A 19,206-nucleotide genomic window follows, 5' to 3' on the forward strand; every position below is an offset into this window, starting at 1 on the left:
TACATGTTGATATTTAGCCCTTGTGATTGACGTATGTCCAGGTTGTGTATGTGTTACGGTGGATAGCACGACCGAGGAGTGTGTACATGTGTTGCTTATGTTTGAATGGTGCTACTTGATTCATGGGCAATGTGTCCCGCTGAACTCTTTTCGCATGCATTGAGTATGTTCTATGTGCCTCCCCCCAGCATTTTGAAAATTGGCAGTTTTTCCCCCATGCAACTTGTGGTGGTTTTTGGAAGTCTGCGCTGTTCTGTCCTTGTATTCCTGTGACTGTCTCTTGCGGGATGACCGCTGCAACCATCTCATCCAGGTCCCCCCATGGTGCAGGACTTCCACCTCCAGTTTGCAGTGCTGCCTTTCTGTTCAAGGCCATTTTCTCCTTACTTCTTCACTTAAAATCATGCCAGTGTTTCTTGCACTCGGTGACAGTTCGCTTCACCTCTGCCACACTGTTGATTTATTACCTCTCTTTTGCCAATTGGCAATTTGGAGCTGATGAATAGCTGGTGGTGGTGCTCCGTCATATCTCTCACATGGATCTCATGCATACCCTCACTAAACCAACACTTGCGCTTTTTATTTTCCTTCCCCTGGGACTTCTGTGTCTCCTCCTGGCTGGTTCCTGGGTATATGGGGTCACCCTGGGGTCTCTCCTGGCCTGCTGCTTCCATCTTCCCTCTGCTTTGCCACCTTTCCTGCTTTAGCGCTGAAAGTTGACGCTAATGCAGGGTTAAAATGGTGCATATCAGTTTGCAACATGTTTATGTGCCGCAAAACGGGTTAAAGTCAGTTTTGCAGCATTAATGTTGATTTGTCTTACGACAGGACGCAAGGGTTTACGTCAAAATCTTTGACTCTAAACATTTTTTTGCGCTATCGTGCATCATAGAATAAATGTGATGCCTGGATGGCGCTAAAAAATGGGGCAAGCCAGCGCTATACTTTTGTCCCAAAACGGCATTTGCGCAGTTTTGCATCAAAAAGTTTAAGGATGAGCCTAAACCTTTATCAGAGATAAACTTTGTTTGTGCATTCCTTCATACAATTGGTATTAGACTGTAATAGTCTGAACAGCCCCTATAGAGCACCAGAGTAAAAATAGCATTCAGAAGAAACATAGGTGGTCATTACAACCCTGGCGGTCAGTGTTAAAGCGGCGGTAAGACCGCCAACAGGCCGGCGGTAAAACATTTGCAATTACGACCGTGGCAGAAACCGCCAACAAAGACAGCCACTTTAACACTCTGACCGCCACGGTGGTACAAACAAACCCCCTTGGCGGTCACCGCCAACAGACAGGCGGGAGACAATGTACCGCCCACACTATTATGACAGGCCAATCTGCCACCTTTTCCGGGGTGGATTCACTGCAGATAAAAACACGGCAGAAACAGGAATCCCGAAGGAAAAACGCTCACCTCTACACACCCCACGAGGAACGAGGAAACCATGGATCCGGAACTCCAAATTCTACCTGCAATAGTCTTCCTGCTCCTCTACCAGGAGCACGAACACCGGCGGCGAAGACCACGGTTAGTACTGCACCTATGACACAGGGGAGGGGGGAGGGAAAAAACAGGGACACGCAACACGCAACACCCCCACCCTCACCCACCACAACACACACACTAATGCATATCAATACATCACAGTTACACCCCCGAAACCCCCAAGGAAGAATGCAAAGACAATAGAAAATGAGTGTAACCATTGTAGTATATTAAAAGCAAGTAGGCAGAAACATACATATACACCATGTACAAAATATATACCAAGCATAGTAGTCCAGGTAGTGCTCTAATAAAGTCCGTGGAACACTGGGACCACACGGTATGGGCGAGGCCCACACAAGATCCCCGACCATGACGGAGAGAACACTGCAGGGGCATCAGAGAGCAACTAAACATGCACCTCAGGGGGAGGGAAAGGGGGGGCACCTCAGCCGCTTGAGTGCATGACGCCAAATCAACGAGGGGGCCACATGCCCACTGTTCAATTCTGGGGAGTGCAAAGCCACAGTCTCACAAGTCTCTACAATGGGTGGGTTGCCCACTGTTCAATCCTGGGGAGTGCAAAGCCACAGTCTCACAAGTCTCTCCAGTGGGTGGTTTGCCCACTGTTCAATCCAGGGGAGTGCAAAGCCACAGTCTCACAAGTCTCTACAGTGTGTGGGTTGCCCACTGTTCAATCCTGGGGAGTGCAAAGCCACAGTCTCACAAGTCTCTCCAGTGGGTGGTTTGCCCACTGTTCAATCCAGGGGAGTGCAAAGCCACAGTCTCTCAAGTCTCTACAGTGGGTGGGTTGCCCACTGTTCAATTCTGGGGAGTGCAAAGCCACAGTCTCACAAGTCTCTACAGTGTGTGGGTTGCCCACTGTTCAATCCTGGGGAGTGCAAAGCCACAGTCTCACAAGTCTCTCCAGTGGGTGGTTTGCCCACTGTTCAATCCTGGGGAGTGCAAAGCCACAGCCTCTCAAGTGGATGACAGTCTCCACTGGTTCTGGAAGGGGCCTTGTGCCCAGAGTGCTTCATCCTGCCAAGGACAGAGGTAGTGGATGTGATACTCCACTGGTTCTGGAGGGGGCTTTGTGCCCAGAGTGCTTCATTCTGCTAAGGACAGAGGTAGTGGATGACAGTCTCCACTGGTTCTGGAGAGGGCTTTGTGCCCAGAGTGCTTCAACCTGCCAAGGACTGAGGTAGTGGATGTGATACTCCACTGGTTCTGGAGGGGGCTTTGTGCCCAGAGTGCTTTATCCTGCTAAGGACAGAGGTAGTGGATGACAGTCTCCACTGGTTCTGGAGGGGGCTTTGTGCCCAGAGTGCTTCATCCTGCCAAGGACAGAGGTAGTGGATGTGATACTCCACTGGTTCTGGAGGGGGCTTTGTGCCCAGAGTGCTTCATCCTGCTAAGGACAGATGTAGTGGATGACAGTCTCCACTGGTTCTGGAGGGGGCTTTGTGCCCAGAGTGCTTCATCCTGCCAAGGACAGAGGTAGTGGATGTGATACTCCAATGGTTCTGGAGGGGGCTTTGTGCCCAGAGCGCTTCATCCTGCTAAGGACAGGGGTAGTGGATGACAGTCTCCACTGGTTCTGGAGGAGGCCTTGTGCCCAGAGTGCTTCATCCTGCCAAGGACAGAGGTAGTGGATGTGATACTCCACTGGTTCTGGAGGGGGCTTTGTGCCCAGAGTGCTTCATCCTGCTAAGGACAGAGGTAGTGGATGTGATACTCCACTGGTTCTGGAGGGGGCTTTGTGCCCAGAGTTCTTCATCCTGCTTAGGACAGAGGTAGTGGATGACAGTCTCCACTGGTTCTGGAGGGGGCATGGTGCCCAGAGTGCATCATTCACCCCGTGACGGACAAAGTTGTGTCAGTGCCCCTGCCGCTCATGGGCCATCGGTGCTTGAGACGGCGGTGCCCTGTTCAGCGGTGCTTGAGATGGCGGTGCCCTGTTCAGCGGTGCTTGAGACGGCGGTGCCCTGTTCAGCAGTGCTTGAGACTGCGGTGCCCTGTTCAGCGGTGCTTGAGACGGCGGTGCCCTGTTCAGCAGTGCTTGAGATGGCGGTGCCTTGTGCAGCGGTGCTTGAGGCGGCGATCTCCATTGCAGGGACTCAGCTGCTGGTGGTCCTTCATGGCCCAGCGGGGCTTTTGCTGCCGGTGGCCTCCTGGGCAGGTGGGCTTGTGCTGGCGGTCCTGTCCTGGGCAGCTGGGCTTGTGCTGGCGGGCCTGTCCTGGGCAGCTGGGCTTGTGCTGGCGGTCCTGTCCTGGGCAGCTGGGCTTGTGCTGGCGGGCCTATCCTGGGCAGCTGGGCTTGTGCTGGCGGTCCTGTCCTGGCAGCTGGGCTTGTGCTGGCGGTCCTGTCCTGGGCAGCTGGGCTTGTGCTGGCGGTCCTGTCCTGGGCAGCTGGGCTGGTGCTGGCCTCCTGGGCAGCGGGGATGATGGCGGTCTTCTCCGCTGTGCTGCTCTTCCCAGACTTTCCTGGTTTCTTGTGGCCCTTCCCCACCTTGGAGGGTGTCACAGCTGAGTCCACACTCCCACGGGACCCCTGGGAGCGGCTTTGGTGGCTGGAGTCTTCCCCCTCTCCCGCCGGGCACTGGCCAACTTCTGATGCTTCACAGGTGGGGGACTGTCTGTGCTGTGGCTCCGTGCCACACTGGCTGCCCTGGTGGCCGGTGCACTCCAGATTCCGGTGACTACAGGCACCACTGGTCCTGGAGATGTTGTGGCTGAGGTGCTGGTTCGGGACCTAGGAGATGGACGGGGTGGGGGAGGTGTGGGAAAGAGGTCAAGGTTGGACAGGAAAAGTTTTTTTGACACACTGGGACGGGTAGCTGGAGGGGGTTTGGGAGTGGAGGAAGAGGTGGTGGTTGTAGGAGGTGTTTGTTTGCTGACTTTGGGTGAAGGTGCATGCGCTGGAGGCTGTCGTGAGGTGGATGGCTGTTGTGTGGGTGTGTGCCTGCGTTTGTGTATCTTGGGAGGGGGCGTCACAGACACACTGGGAGAGGACACAGGGGACGTGTGAATGGTAGTGGGGGTGGTGACTGAACGTGAGCGGGTGTGTTGGTGGGTGTGCTGGAGAGGGACATAGTGGCTGTAGAGGTAGTGCATGCAGGTGAGAGTGTAGACGAGGCTGGGAGGGAGGAGGGAGACAAGGAGGAGGGGGACACAGTGGAGGCAGTGTATGTTGGTGTGTCTGCATGTGTGTGATGCTTGCGTGAGTGCCTATGGGATGTGTGGTGCTTATGTTTCCCTGAGCTTCCCTTGTGTGTTGAGGTGTGTGCATGCTGGTCTTTAGGTGTGCTTGGGATAGGCTGAGGTACAGGGGATTGGGTCGGGTGGAGGAAGTTGGAGGGGGGAGGCTAGACACAGGGACAATGGCTGCCATCAGTGCTGAGGCCAGAGTCTGAAAAGCTCGCTGAAGGGCTGCCTGACCAGAATGAATGCCCTCCAGGAATGCATTTGTTTGTTGCAACTGCCTTTCTACACCCTGGATGGCATTCAAAATGGTAGACTGCCCAACAGTAAGGGACTTGAGGAGGTCAATGGCCTCCTCACTGTGGGCAGCAGTGGTGACTGGGGCAGGGCCTGAGGTGCCTGGGGCGAAGGTGATGCCCACCCTCCTGGGTGAGCGGGCACGGGGTAAAGGCTGAGGGGCAGCTGGGAGGGCGGTGCTGGAAGGGGGGGGTGGCGGCTGTACCTGTAGATGGGGGGGCACAGATGTTGTCGCCACCACAAGGGAGCTCCCATCAGAGGACGAGTCCGTGTCACTGGTCTCAGCTCCTGTCCCCGCCGTGGAGCTCCCCTTGCCCTCCGTCCCAATGGTGAAGTCCGAGTCCGTAGTGTGGCCCTCCATGGACATGTGGGATGCAGCCCCCTGGTGCTCCGGTGCCACTGCTCCTCCGCCTGATGATGCTAATGCACACAAGAACAGGGAGACCACAAAAAGGGGGGGGACGACAGAAGAAAGACATGTTGAGTGCATGCATTACCGCTACCGTTGGCGGACACGACAGACACAGAAGCCCCCTGCACTACGCCGCGCTCTTGAGCTCCACTGTTCAATTCCTGGGAAATGCCCTACAAGGCTCTGGACGACATCTGCACACATAGATGACACAGGGGCATGACTAGGTGTACTTGGCACTCTACAGAGGTGGGGTGGGGTGCCACATGGCCTGCCAGATGGAGAGACCTTGCCTACGGAACTCGCCCTGGCCTAGGGAAACCCACAGCCCACCTCCCCCACCCAGACCCCTCCACTGCGCGCAAAGTCAGCAGAATGAGAGTGTACTCACCCTCTTGTGTCTGCTGTGATGCCCTCAAGCGCCCATCCAACTCCGGGTAGGCCACCGCCAGGATCCTGAACATCAGGGGGGTCATGGTGCGACGGGCACCCCTCCCACTTTGGGAGGCCATCCCCAGCTGAGCCTCTGCCGTCTTCTTGCTCCAGCGGCGAATGTCCTCCCATCTTTTACGGCAGTGGGTGCTCCGTCTGTGGTAGACCCCCAGGGTCCGGACATCCTTGGCGATGGCACGCCAAATATATTTTTTCTGGTGGTACATGAAATGTACAGGGGGAAGAGTAAGTTATTACCAACTGCACCGTCAAAGTGATTGGCCCGCATCCCTACCCTTGCCATGTGGCACATGCATTCACCGTCGTTTCATGCACGCCACTCTCCCCCCTTCCTTCTTACATCCAGCCCTCTCCACACAGGCATAGCCCATACAGCATGCTCCCAGTGTACTTACCTGTTTGTCTGGAGGACCGTAGAGTAGTGTGTACTGGGGGAGGACCCCATCCACGAGTTTTTCCAACTCCTCCGATGTGAAGGCAGGGGCCCTTTCCCCAGACACTCGAGCCATTGTCTTTTCCAGACCGAGGTCACAGCAGCACTTGCAGTGTAGGTCCTCTCCTGTCGAAGATCAGGTATCGAATGATTGAACAGAAAGAAAATGGCGGTCACGTCCGTGGCGGTGCGTACCGTCACCGCCGGCGTACATCGTCATTGTCTCCTGGGACCCATAGGGTCCAATGCTAACCAGTGCAGCATTGCGCTGCGGTCTTCGACCGCCTACCGCGACGGTGTACAACGCCAGCGCAGTTACCTCACATCCCATTGTCCCACTTTAGAGGTCAGGCAGCCGCCATTTCAGGGTCCCACATGGATTAATTTTCAACTGCGTCACACATACCTAGGCCTAGACTCAACACACATACATGCCACCTTTTGTGTATGAATGGTGTTCTGTGTAAACTGTGGGTACGTACCTCTGAGTTGTTTGACTCTGTGCTCGCTGTTGTCTTTCATAGGCACCGTCCGCTGGGACATGTGAGTAGATGGCGGCATCCTCCGGTGTACCGACCGTTGGTGGACCTGTCAACAATGGAGGAGCGACATGTGATTATCACATACAGGCTTGACCGTGCCACAATCCAGGAACTGTGTACCCAGTTGGAGCCAGACCTGATGTCAGCAATCCGCCATCCCACAGGAATCCTCCCTCAAGTGCAGGTGCTGTCAGCGCCCCATTTCCTTGCAAGTGGGTCATTTCAAACAACAGTGGCCATAGCATCAGGGATGTCCCAGCCTATGTTTTGCAAAGTGTTGTCCAGAATGTTGTCTGCCCTTCTGAAACAAATGCGGAGCTACATCGTTTTCCCTCAGGTGGAGGATTTGCCTACAGTGAAAGGTGATTTCTATGCCCAGGGACATATCCCCAACATCATAGGTGCCATTGATGGGACCCATGTGGCTTTGGTCCCCCCCCCCCCCCCCACAGGAGTGAACAGGTGTACAGAAACAGGAGGAGTTATCATTCAATGAATGTACAGATGGTATGTTTGGCCGACCAGTACATCTCCCATGTGAATGCCATGTTCCCTGGCTCAGTGCGTGACGCCTACATCCTGCGGAATAGCAGCATCCCTTATGTGATGGGGCAACTCCAGAGGCACCGTGTGTGGCTATTAGGTGAGCACCTGGGAGCAAGACAGTGGGAATGGTTGTCTGGGTCTGGAGATATCACTACAGGTTAGTGCGTGTCTAACAGTTGTCCCTCACCATTTGCAGGTGACTCTGGTTACCCCAACCTGTCATGGCTACTGACCCCAGTGAGGAATCCCAGGACAAGGGCAGAGGACCGCTACAATGAGGCCCATGGGCGAATTAGGAGGGTGATCAAGCAGACCTTCGGCCCCCTGAAGGCCAGGTTCCGGTGCCTCCATATGACAGGTGGATCCCTATTCTACTCACCAAAGAAGGTGTGCCAGATCATCGTGGCCTGCTGTATGCTTCACAACTTGGCTTTGCAACAACAGGTGCCTTTTCTGCAGGAGGATGGTCCAGATGGCGGTGTTGTGGCAGCTGTGGAGCCTGTGGACAGTGAACACGAGGAAGCAGAGGAAGAAGACATGAACAACAGGGACTCAGTGATCCAGCAATATTTCCAATGAGACACAGGTAAGAGTACAGACCTGCCTACTACATGTACTTTAACACTACTACCTCTCTACCGTCTGTCCTTTTCACCCAGTGTGTTGGCACTGAGTTGTCACTTTCCCTTACGATTTCACAGATGTGGGTCCCACTCTGTGACATCTGCTTAGATTCCTCATGGACTAGAGCTGTGTAACATACTGTAGGTATGTTGACATTGCAATTGTAAGAGCATTTTGTCACTGTAATTTTAAATGTATATGTATGTATAGTTTAATATTGTAAGTTAATTTTTGTATTCTGTTATTGTGATTTTCCTTATGTTATGAGTTTTATTTGTTTATTTTATGGGATTTCAGACCGGATGTTTACGTAATGTTTTAGATATGGTACTATTTTATTCTTCTATCTATTTACTGTAACGTAATTATTGTGTGGTATTTGTGTTTTTGTCCGTACTTTTATGGCATTTGCCGAATAAAGTTTTGTGACTGACTGACTGACACTGTAATTTCTAATACACTATTTCGAAATCACAGACAGACTCCAGATTGTTTTGTGCTTTAAGTGTGTTTATTTAAGTGCTCAAAATTGGAGGGGTAGTAAAATGGTGAGGGGTGATGGCGGAGGAATGTCCATGGCAGAGTCCAGTCTATTAGTCTCACAGGTGCATTGCCCATATGGGCATAGGAAGTGGAGCTGGGGCAGTTTAAGTATGGACAGGGTGACAAAGTGGGACAGTAGGATGACAATCAGGGTGATCTCAATTCTTGGCGGGGGTCTTGGCATCGTGCTCTGTCTTTGTCCTGGATCTCAGGGACCATTTGCGGGGTGGTTCTCCCTCTGCAGGGGGTGGGGTGCTGGTGTGGTGGTCCTGTGGCGGGCCGTCCTGTCCTCTAGTGCCGGCGGAGGTGGTGGGAAGTTCATCGTCCATGCTAGTGTCAGGGACCCCTTGTAGTGCCACAGTGTCCCTCCTGGTGTTCACGAGTTCCTTCAGCACCCCTACAATGGTGCCCAGGGTGGAGCTGAGGGTTCTGAGTTCCTCCCTGAAGCCCATATACTGTTCCTCCTGCAGGCGCTGGGTCTCCTGAAACTTGGCCAGTACCGTTGCCATCGTCTCCTGGGAGTGGTGGTAGGCTCCCATGATGGAGGAGAGGGCCTCGTGGAGAGTGGGTTCCCTTGGCCTGTCCGCCCCCTGTCGCACAGCAGCCCTCCCAGTTCCCCTGTGTTCCTGGGCCTCCGTCCCCTGGACCGTGTGCCCACTGCCCCCAGGTTCCTGCTGTTCTTGGGGTGGTGGGTTAGCCTGGGTTCCCTGTAGTGGTGGACACACTGCTGATTGACGTGTCCTGGGGACGGAGGTATGGGCCCGCTGGGTGGGTGCTGTGCTGGTGTTTCCAGAGGGGGGAAGGTCTGTAGTGGCCTGTGACTGTGTCATGGGAACCGACTGTCCAGAGGTCCCCGATGGTCCGGGCTGGTCATCTAGATCCAGTTGGACAGAGGTGCTGTCATCACTGTGGGCTTCTTCTGTTGGTGGTGTGGACATGTGTAGACCCTTCTGTCCGGTGACGTTGGGTAGGGGTCCTGCAGGGGTATAAAAGGATGGGTATTACATCTGTGTGTGCCATGGTGTGCAATGGGTGGGTGACCGTGTACCCCAGTGCTTGCATTCCTGTGTGGGACCTTGTGTGATTATGGTTTAGGGGGTTGTATGGGTATGTGCAGTGGGCATGTGTAGGAGGCTGGACTGGCTTGTAGTGAGTACCAAGGGGTACTTACACCTTGCACCAGGCCCAGGTATCCCTTATTAGTGTATAGGGTGTCTAGCAGCTTAGGCTGATAGATAATGGTAGCTTAGCAGAGCAGCTTAGGCTGAACTAGGAGACGAGTGAAGCTCCTACAGTACCACTAGTGTCATATGCACAATATCATAAGAAAACACAATACACAGATATACTGAAAATAAAGTTACTTTATTTTTATGACAATATGCCAAAAGTATCTCAGTGAGTACCCTCAGTATGAGGATAGCAAATATACACAAGATATATGTACACAATACCAAAAATATGCAGTATAGTATTAGAAAACAGTGCAAACAATGTATAGTTACAATAGGATGCAATGGGGACACATAGGGATAGGGGCAACACAAACCATATACTCCAAAAGTGGAATGCGAACCACGAATGGACCCCAAACCTATGTGACCTTGTAGAGGGTCGCTGGGACTGTAAGAAAACAGTGAGGGTTAGAAAAATACCCCATCCCAAGACCCTGAAAAGTGAGTGCAAAGTGCACCAAAGTTCCCCAAAGAGCACAGAAGTCGTGATAGGGGAATTCTGCAGGAAAGACCAAAACCAGCAATGAAACAACGATGGATTTCCAGACGAGGGTACCTGTGGAACAAGGGGACCAAGTCCAAAAGTCACGATCAAGTCGAGAGTGGGCAGATGCCCAGGAAATGCCAGCTGTGGGTGCAAAGAAGCTGCTACTGGATAGTAGAAGCTGAGGTTTCTGTAAGAACGACAAGGGCTAGAAACTTCCCCTTTGGAGGATTGATGTCCCACGCCGTGGAGAGTCGTGCAGAAGTGTTTTCCTGAAGAAAGACCGCCAACAAGCCTTGCTAGCTGCAAGTCGTGTGGTTAGGGTTTTTGGATGCTGCTGTGGCTCAGGAGGGACCAGGATGTCGCCAATTGCGTCAGGGGACAGAGAGGGCGCCCAGCAAGATAAGGAGCCCTCTCAGAAGCAGGCAGCACCCGCAGAAGTGCTAGAACAGGCACTACAAATTGGAGGGAAATGGTGCTCACCCGAAGTTGCACAAAGGAGTCCCACGCCGCCGGAGGACAACTCAGGAGGTCGTGCAATGCAGGTTAGAGTGCCGTGGACCCAGGCTTGGCTGTGCACAAAGGATTCCCTCGGAAAGTGCACAGGAGCCGGAGTAGCTGCAAAACACGCGGTTCCCAGCAATGCAGTCTGGCGTGGGGAGGCAAGGACTTACCTCCACCAAACTTGGACTGAAGAGTCACTGGACTGTGGGAGTCACTTGGACAGAGTTGCTGGATTCAAGGGACCTCGCTCGTCGTGCTGAGAGGAGACCCAGAGGACCGGTGATGCAGTTCTTTGGTGCCTGCGGTTGCAGGGGGAAGATTCAGTCGACCCACAGGAGATTTCTTCGGAGCTTCTAGTGCAGAGAGGAGGCAGACTACCCCCACAGCATGCACCACCAGGAAAACAGTCGAGAAGGCGGCAGGATCAGCGTTACAGAGTTGCAGTAGTCGTCTTCGCTACCTTGTTGCAGTTTTGCAGGCTTCCAGCGCGGTCAGCAGTTGATTCCTTGGCAAAAGGTGAAGAGAGAGATGCAGAGGAACTCTGATGAGCTCTTGCATTCGTTATCTGAGGAATTCCACAAAGCAGAGACCCTAAATAGCCAGAAAAGGAGGTTTGGCTACCTAGGTGAGGGGATAGGCTAGCAACACAGGTAAGAGCCTATCAGAAGGAGTCTCTGATGTCACCTGCTGGCCCTGGCCACTCAGAGCAGTCCAGTGTGCCAGCAGCACCTCTGTTTCCAAGATGGCAGAGGTCTGGAGCACACTGGAGGAGCTCTGGGAACCTCCCAGGGGAGGTGCAGGTCAGGGGAGTGATCACTCCCCTTCCCTTTGTCCAGTTTCACGCCAGAGCAGGGCTGGGGGATCCCTGAACCGGTGTAGACTGGCTTATGCAGAAATGGGCACCATCTGTGCCCATGAAAGCATTTCCAGAGGCTGGGGGAGGCTACTCCTCCCCTGCCTTAACACCTTTTTCCAAAGGAAGAGGGTGTAACACCCTCTCTCTGAGGAAGTACTTTGTTCTGCCTTCCTGGGCCAAGCCTGGCTGGACCCCAGGGGGCCAGAAACCTGTCTGAGGGGTTGGCAGCAGCAGCAGCAGCAGTGAAACCCCTGAAAAGGCAGTTTGGCAGTACCCGGGTCTGTGCTAGAGACCCGGGGAATCATGGGATTGTCTCCCCAATACCAGGATGACATTGGGGGGGCAATTCCATGATCTTAGACATGTTACATGGCCATGTTCAGAGTTACCATTGTGAAGCTATACATAGGTAGTGACCTATGTATAGTGCACACGTGTAATGGTGTCCCCGCACTCACAAAGTCTGGGGAATTTGCCCTGAACAATGTGGGGGCACCTTGGCTAGTGCCAGGGTGCCCACACACTAAGTAACTTAGCACCCAACCTTTACCAGGTAAAGGTTAGACATATAGGTGACTTATAAGTTACTTAAGTGCAGTGGTAAATGGCTGCGAAATAACGTGGACGTTATTTCACTCAGGCTTCAGTGGCAGGCCTGTGTAAGAATTGTCAGAGCTCCCTATGGGTAGCAAAAGAATTGCTGCAGCCCATAGGGATCTCCTGGAACCCCAATACCCTGGGTACCTCAGTACCATATACTAGGGAATTATAAGGATGTTCCAGTATGCCAATGTAAATTCGTGAAATTGGTCACTAGCCTGTTAGTGACAATTTGTACAGAGAGAGCATAGCCACTGAGGTTCTGGTTAGCAGAGCCTCAGTGAGACAGTTAGGCATCACACAGGGAACACATACATATAGGTCACAAACTTATGAGCACTGGGGTCCTGACTAGCAGGGTCCCAGTGACACATAACAAACATACTGAAAACATAGGGTTTTCACTATGAGCACTGGGCCCTGGCTAGCAGGATCCCAGTGAGACAGTGAAAACACCCTGACATACACTCACAGACAGGCCAAAAGTGGGGGTAACAAGGCTAGAAAGAGGCTACTTTCTCACAGCATGCTTTGGTGATGGGTGTCCATGCTTTGTTGCTGCATGCAGGGCTTGGTGTTAGGATGTGTGGTTTGTGATGGAGGGACATTTGTGAGGAGTTCGAGTGATGGGGGTGATGGTAAGGGTGGGGGTATGTGCTGGCATGCAGGTAGGGTGGGGGATGAAATAGTTAAGATTTGACTTACCAGAGTACATTCCTCCACCTACTCCTGCGAGGCCCTCAGGATGCAGAATCGCCAATACCTGCTCCTCCCATGTTGTTAGTTGTGGGGGAGGAGGTGGGGGTCCGCCACCAGTCCGCTGAACCGCCAGGTGGTGTCTTGAGACCACGGAACGCACCTTCCCCCGTAGGTCGTTCCACCTCTTCCTGATGTCCTCTGGATTTCTTGGGTGCTGTCCCACTGCGTTTACCCTGTCCACGATTCTTCGCCATAGCTCCATCTTCCTTGCAATGGAGGTGTGCTGCACCTGTGATCCGAATAGCTGTGGCTCTACCCGGACAATTTCCTCCACCATGACCCTGAGCTCCTCCTCCGAGAACCTGGGGTGTCTTTGCCGTGCCATTGGGTGGTGTATGTGATGTGTGGGGTGGAGTGTGTGGTGATAAGTGTGCTGATATGTAGTGGTGTGTTGTGTGAGGTGCGTGGAAGTTCTGTGGGTGATGGTGTTGTGTGCTGGTGGATGCTTGGTAGTTGTTTGTGGTGTCTCTCTCTGGCCTTCTCTTGGTAATTTTGTCGTAGGGGTCTGTGGGTGATGTGGGTATGTGTTTTATATTGTATTGGGTGTGTGGGAGTGGTGTGTGTATGTGTATCAGGTGTGTGTATTTGGAATTGTCCAATGTGGCTGTGTTTTGTAAATGTGTGTGTATTTTGAGCGCAGCGGTGTGTACCGTCAATGGAATACCGCAGTTGAAAGACTGCCGCGTGGATTCATGTGTTGTGATAGTGTGGGCGTATTTCTGTTGGCGTGACGGTGGAGGATTTGTTATCGCCAGTTTATCACTGACCTTTGGTGTGGCGGACTTGTGTGGGTGTCTGAATTTTGGCGGATTCCAAACTGTGGGTCATAATAGCTGTGGCGGAATTCCACGGCCGCAGCGGTGTGTTGGCGGTCTTCAGCACGGCGGTAAGCGGCTTTTACCGCCAATGTTGTAATGAGGGCCATAGTCATTTAAACATATTTTCAGCCCCTAAAGGGCATATCCACATAGAAAAGAATGATAAAGTGTATTGCAGTGTAATCATAAAATCAGGCCTTTTTCAGCCCCTAGATAGCATAACCACATAGAAAAGAATGGTAAAGTGTATTGCAGTGTAATCATAAAATCAGGCCTTTGAGGGAATAGTATACTACACATTTTCAGGACTAACAGGCCATTTAAATATAATTTAACTGTGGAGTCAATGGCACAAGGGTGCACTGTCACAGGTCACTACTAGATGTCCCTGTAGAGTCTAAAGCAAAAGGTGCAGTACCACTGGTTCTGGATAGATGTCCCCGAAGAGTCAACAACAGATGGTACAGTATCACTCCTTATAACCAAACCCAGAAGCAGAATCAACTACAGAAGGTGCAGTGATATTGGTAGGGGATAGATGTTTCTGTCAAACCAACTGAGTTAGTAGTGCTTTGGAACAATTACCATCCTTCAGGCCATAGAAAGCAAAGCGCAGACCAAGCAGAACTGTCAGAATACTATTACAAACACAACCATTACAACACAAACCCCTCTCAGCTATCCAAAAAATAAAGAGAAAATTTAAATATGCAATGAATGGTGGACGAGGTTATGATTTTTGGGCCCCCTCTCACGTAGTGTGACCGACAAGATTGACTGAACAAAAAGAGCATATCGTTCTGAATGTTTTGGGGGTGGTCCCATAGCCCTAGGGCCATCACAGGCTGAGTTCTGGCCAAAATTCTGTTGTAAAATGAATGCCTGCAAAGCATTATGGGGTGGGTTTCCATGCATACATTAAACCTTTAATACAAATAAACTACATTAACAGACAGTACAATACTACAGGTGGTGACTAGGTGTCCCTATCAAGTCAACTGATAATCCTTCCATTACGCATTTCCAGGCAAAGCAGAGCAGACACACTATTATTATGAACAAGACCCTTATAACACAAACTCACTTCAGCTGTAAATAAAAAATAAATAAATAAAAAAAAAAGAAAAAAAAAAAAGAAAATTAAGTACACATTAAATGGTAGAAGAGTGTATTATTTTTTGGCCCCCTGTCATCTAGTGTGACCCACAAGATGGTTTGAACAGAAAGAGTACATCGTTCTGAATGTTTTGGGGGTGGTCCCATTGACCTAGGACCACCACAAACTGAGTTATGGGCACAAATGTGTTGTAAAATGAATGCCTGTAAAGCATTATGAGGTGAGTTTCCGTGAATACATTAAAACTTTATCCAAAATAAGCTGTGTTTGTTTATTAGCAGAAGGTGCAATACCACTGGTGATGGCTAGAAGTCCCTGTCAAGCCAACAAAATTAGCAGTGCCTTGGAGCAATTTTCTTTTCAAGATCAACAACATAGAGATAGTGAGCATAGCACATCACAAATTTACAAGCCAAGCATAGCTATCAGAATACTACTAAAAACAAGGCCCCTATAACACAAAATCCTCTCAGCTGTAAAAAAATCAAAGGTTTCAGCTACACACTATTTTAAATCCACATTGTGTGCTGGAAGAGGTTATGATATTTAGACCCCTTCTCACCTAGTGTAACCTACAAAAAGCCTGAACAGAAAGAGTACATCGTTCTGACTGTATTGGTGGTGGTCCCATTCCCCAGGGATCACTACAGGCTGATTATGGGCAAAAATGTGTTGTAAAACAAATGCCTGCAAAGAATTATGGGATGAGTTTCTGTAGGAAAGTACCATCATGTCTGGCATGTTACCCCCATTTTTACTGTATGTATGTTTGTTTTTGCCTATGTGTCACTGGGATCCTGCTAGTCAGGACCCCAGTGCTCATAAAGTATGCCCTGTATGTGTTCCCTGTGTGGTGCCTAACGGTATCACTGAGGCTCTGCTAACCAGAACCTCAGTGTTTATGCTCTCTCTGCTTTTAAAATTGTCACTGCAGGCTAGTGACTAATTTTACCAATTCTCATTGGCACACTGGAACACCCTTATAATTCCCTTGTATATGGTACCTAGGTACCCAGGGTATTGGGGTTCCAGGAGATCCCTATGGCCTGCAGCATTTCTTTTGCCAGCTATAGAGAGCTCAGACAATTCTTACACAGTACTGCCACTGCAGCCTGAGTGAAATAACGTCCACGTTATTTCACAGCCATTTTACACTGCACTTAAGTAACTTATAAGTCACCTATATGTCTAACCCTCACTTGGTGAAGGTTAGGTGCAAAGTTACCCTGGCACTAGCCAAGATGCCCCCACATTGTTCAGGGCAAATTCCCCGGATTTTGTGAGTGCGGGACACCATTAAACGTGTGCACTACATATAGGTCAATACCTATATGTAGCGTCACCATGGTAACTCCAAACATGGCCATGTAACATGTCTAGGATCATGGAATTATCACCCCAATACCATTCTGGTATTGGGGGGACAATTCCATGCATTCCCGGGTCTCCAGCACAGAGCCTGGGTACTGCCAAACTTGCTTTCCGGGGTCTCCACTGCAGCTACTGCTGCTGCCAACCCCTCAGACAGGTTTCTGCCACCCTGGGGCCTGGGCAGCCTGGTCCCAGGAAGGCAGAACAAAGGATTTCCTCTGGGAGAGGGTATTGCACTCTTCCCCTTTGGAAATAGGCATGAAGGGCTGGGGAGGAGTAGCCGCCCCCAGCCTCTGGAAATGCTTTGATGGGCACAGATGGTGCCCTCTCTGCATAAGCCAGTCTACACCGGTTCAGGGATCCCCCAGCCCTGCTCTGGCACGAAACTGGACAAAGGAAAGGACCAGCACCTCCCAGGGGAGGTGCCCAGAGCTCCTCCAGTGTGTCCCAGACCTCTGCCATCTTCAATGCAGAGGTGTGAGGGCACAATGGACAGCTCTGAGTGGCCAGTGCCAGCAGGTGATGTCAGAGACCCCTCCTGATAGGTTCTTACCTCTCTCAGTAGCCAATCCTCCTCTGTGGGCTATTTAGGGTCACTCCTGTGGGCTTCTCACCAGATAATGAATGCAAGAGCTCACCAGAGTTCCTCTGCTCTTCCCTCTTTGACTTCTGCCAAGGATCGACCGCTGACTGCTCCAGGATGCCTGCATAACCACAACAAAGTAGCAAGAAGACTACCAGCAACATTGTAGCGCCTCATCCTTCCGGCTTTCTCGACTGTTTCCCGCTGGTGCATGCTCTGAGGTCTGTCTGCCTTAACCCTGCACTGGAAGCCAAGAAGAAATCTCCCATGGGTCGATGGACTCTTCCCCCTTCCAACGCAGGCACCAAACGTCTGCATCACTGGTCCTCTGGGTCCCCTCTCTTCCTGACGAGCGTGGTCCCTGGAACACAGGAGCTGGGTCCAAGTGTCTTTGACAGTCCAGTGGCCCTTCTGTCCAAATTTGGTGGAGGTAAGTCCTTGCCTCCCCACGCCAGACAGTAATCCTGTGTACTGCGTGAACTGCAGCTGCTCAGGCTTCTGTGCACTTTTGCAAGACTTCCTTCGTGCACAGCCTAGCCCAGGTCCCCAGCACTCCGTCCTGCATTGCCCAACTCGCTGAGTTGGATTCCGACGTCGTGGGACCCTCCTTTGTGACTCTGAGTTGACCACTGTCTTCAGATCTTCTAAGTGCCTGTTCAGGTGCTTCTGTGGGTGCTGCGTGCTTCTGTGTGGGCTCTTTGTGTTGCTGGAGCCCCCTCTGTCTCCTCCTCTAAGGGGCGACCTCCTGGTCCTTCCTGGGCCCTGGCAGCACCCAAAATCCTCAACAGTGACTCTTGCAGCTAGCAAGGCTTGTTTACAGTCTTATGCATGGAAGCAACTCTGCGTCCTCCAGCACGCCGTGGGACATCGTCTGACCAAAGGAGAAGTTCCTGGCACCTTCCGTTGTTGCAGAATCTTTGGCTTCTTCCACCCGGAGGCATCCCTTTTGCACCTTCATCCCGGGTTTAGTGGGCTCCTGCCCCCCTGACACTTGTGTGACTCTTGGACTTGGTCCCCTTCCTTTGCAGGTCCTCAGGTCCAGGAATCCATCTTCAGTGTTTTGCAGTCAGTTGTTGTCCCTGCAGAATCCCCTATCTCGACTTTACTGTCTTTCTGGGGTAGTAGGGTAACTTTACTCCTACTTTTCAGGGTCTTGGGGTGGGGTATCTTGGACACCATTGGTGTTTTCTTACACTCCCAGCGACCCTCTACACACTACACTAGGCCTGGGGTCCATTTGAGGTTTGCATTCCACTTTGGAGTATATGGTTTGTGTTGCCCCTAGGCCCATTTCTCCCTATTACATTCTATTGTGTTCTACATTGTTTGCACTACTTTTCTAGCCTGATTTTGGTTTGTGTGCATATAATTTGTTTATATTACTTACCTCCTAAGTGAGTATATCCTCTGAGATACTTTTGGCATATTGTCACTAAAATAAAGTACCTTTATTTTTAGTAACTCTGAGTATTGTGTTTTCTTCTGATATAGTGCTATATGATATAAGTGGTATAGTAGGAGCTTTGCATGTCTCCTAGTTCAGCCTAAGCTGCTCTGCTATAGCTACCTCTATCAGTCTAAACTGCTAGAGCACCTCTATTCTACTAATAAGGGATAACTGGACCTGGCACAAGGTGTAAGTACCACAAGGTACCCACTATACGCCAGGCCAGACTCCTACATTGGTGGCAGCGGTGGGATAAGTACTTGTAACTGCTTTACCACTTTGTCATTTGGTGCTTTTCATAAGAAAAACATATACCAAATATTTCAATATATGCGCATTGAACCAAAACAGTTTACTGTTCTGCTCTAAAACTTTCTACTAAGTTTCTGAAAAGTTCTGAAAACTTTTAAAAGTTTTCAAAAAGTTTGATAAAGTTTTTTTCTCTGTGCTTTCAAAAGTTCTAAAACTTGTTCTCTCTCTGTCTTAAACCTTTTCTATCATGTCTGCAGTAGATCTTACTCCCAAAATTGTTCAGGCAACCTATGAGAGTTTAAACTTTAAAAGTTTGAGGGGTCTCTGCACAGAAAGAGGTTTAAGCATTGGTAAGAATCCTACAAAAGGCTTTCTCTTTAACCTTCTCCTAGAAAGTCACCAGAACCAGTCTGGCCCATCTCAGGAACAGGAGCTAGGAGGGGAAGGTACCCAGTCAGACTCAGAGGAGTTCCCTGAAGAGATTGGGGAGGGTTCTTACAAAGACCTGCCATCTAGCAGGCCACCTAGTCACACTGGTAGTGGGAGAGGGTCACACATTAGTAGGGCATCTTTCACTCCTAAAGGCCAGGTTACTAGGGTCCAGCCAGTTATGGACAGGTCTCTCTCTGACAA

This window comes from Pleurodeles waltl, chromosome 5 (assembly GCF_031143425.1).
Source record: "Pleurodeles waltl isolate 20211129_DDA chromosome 5, aPleWal1.hap1.20221129, whole genome shotgun sequence".
NCBI lineage: Eukaryota > Metazoa > Chordata > Amphibia > Caudata > Salamandridae > Pleurodeles > Pleurodeles waltl.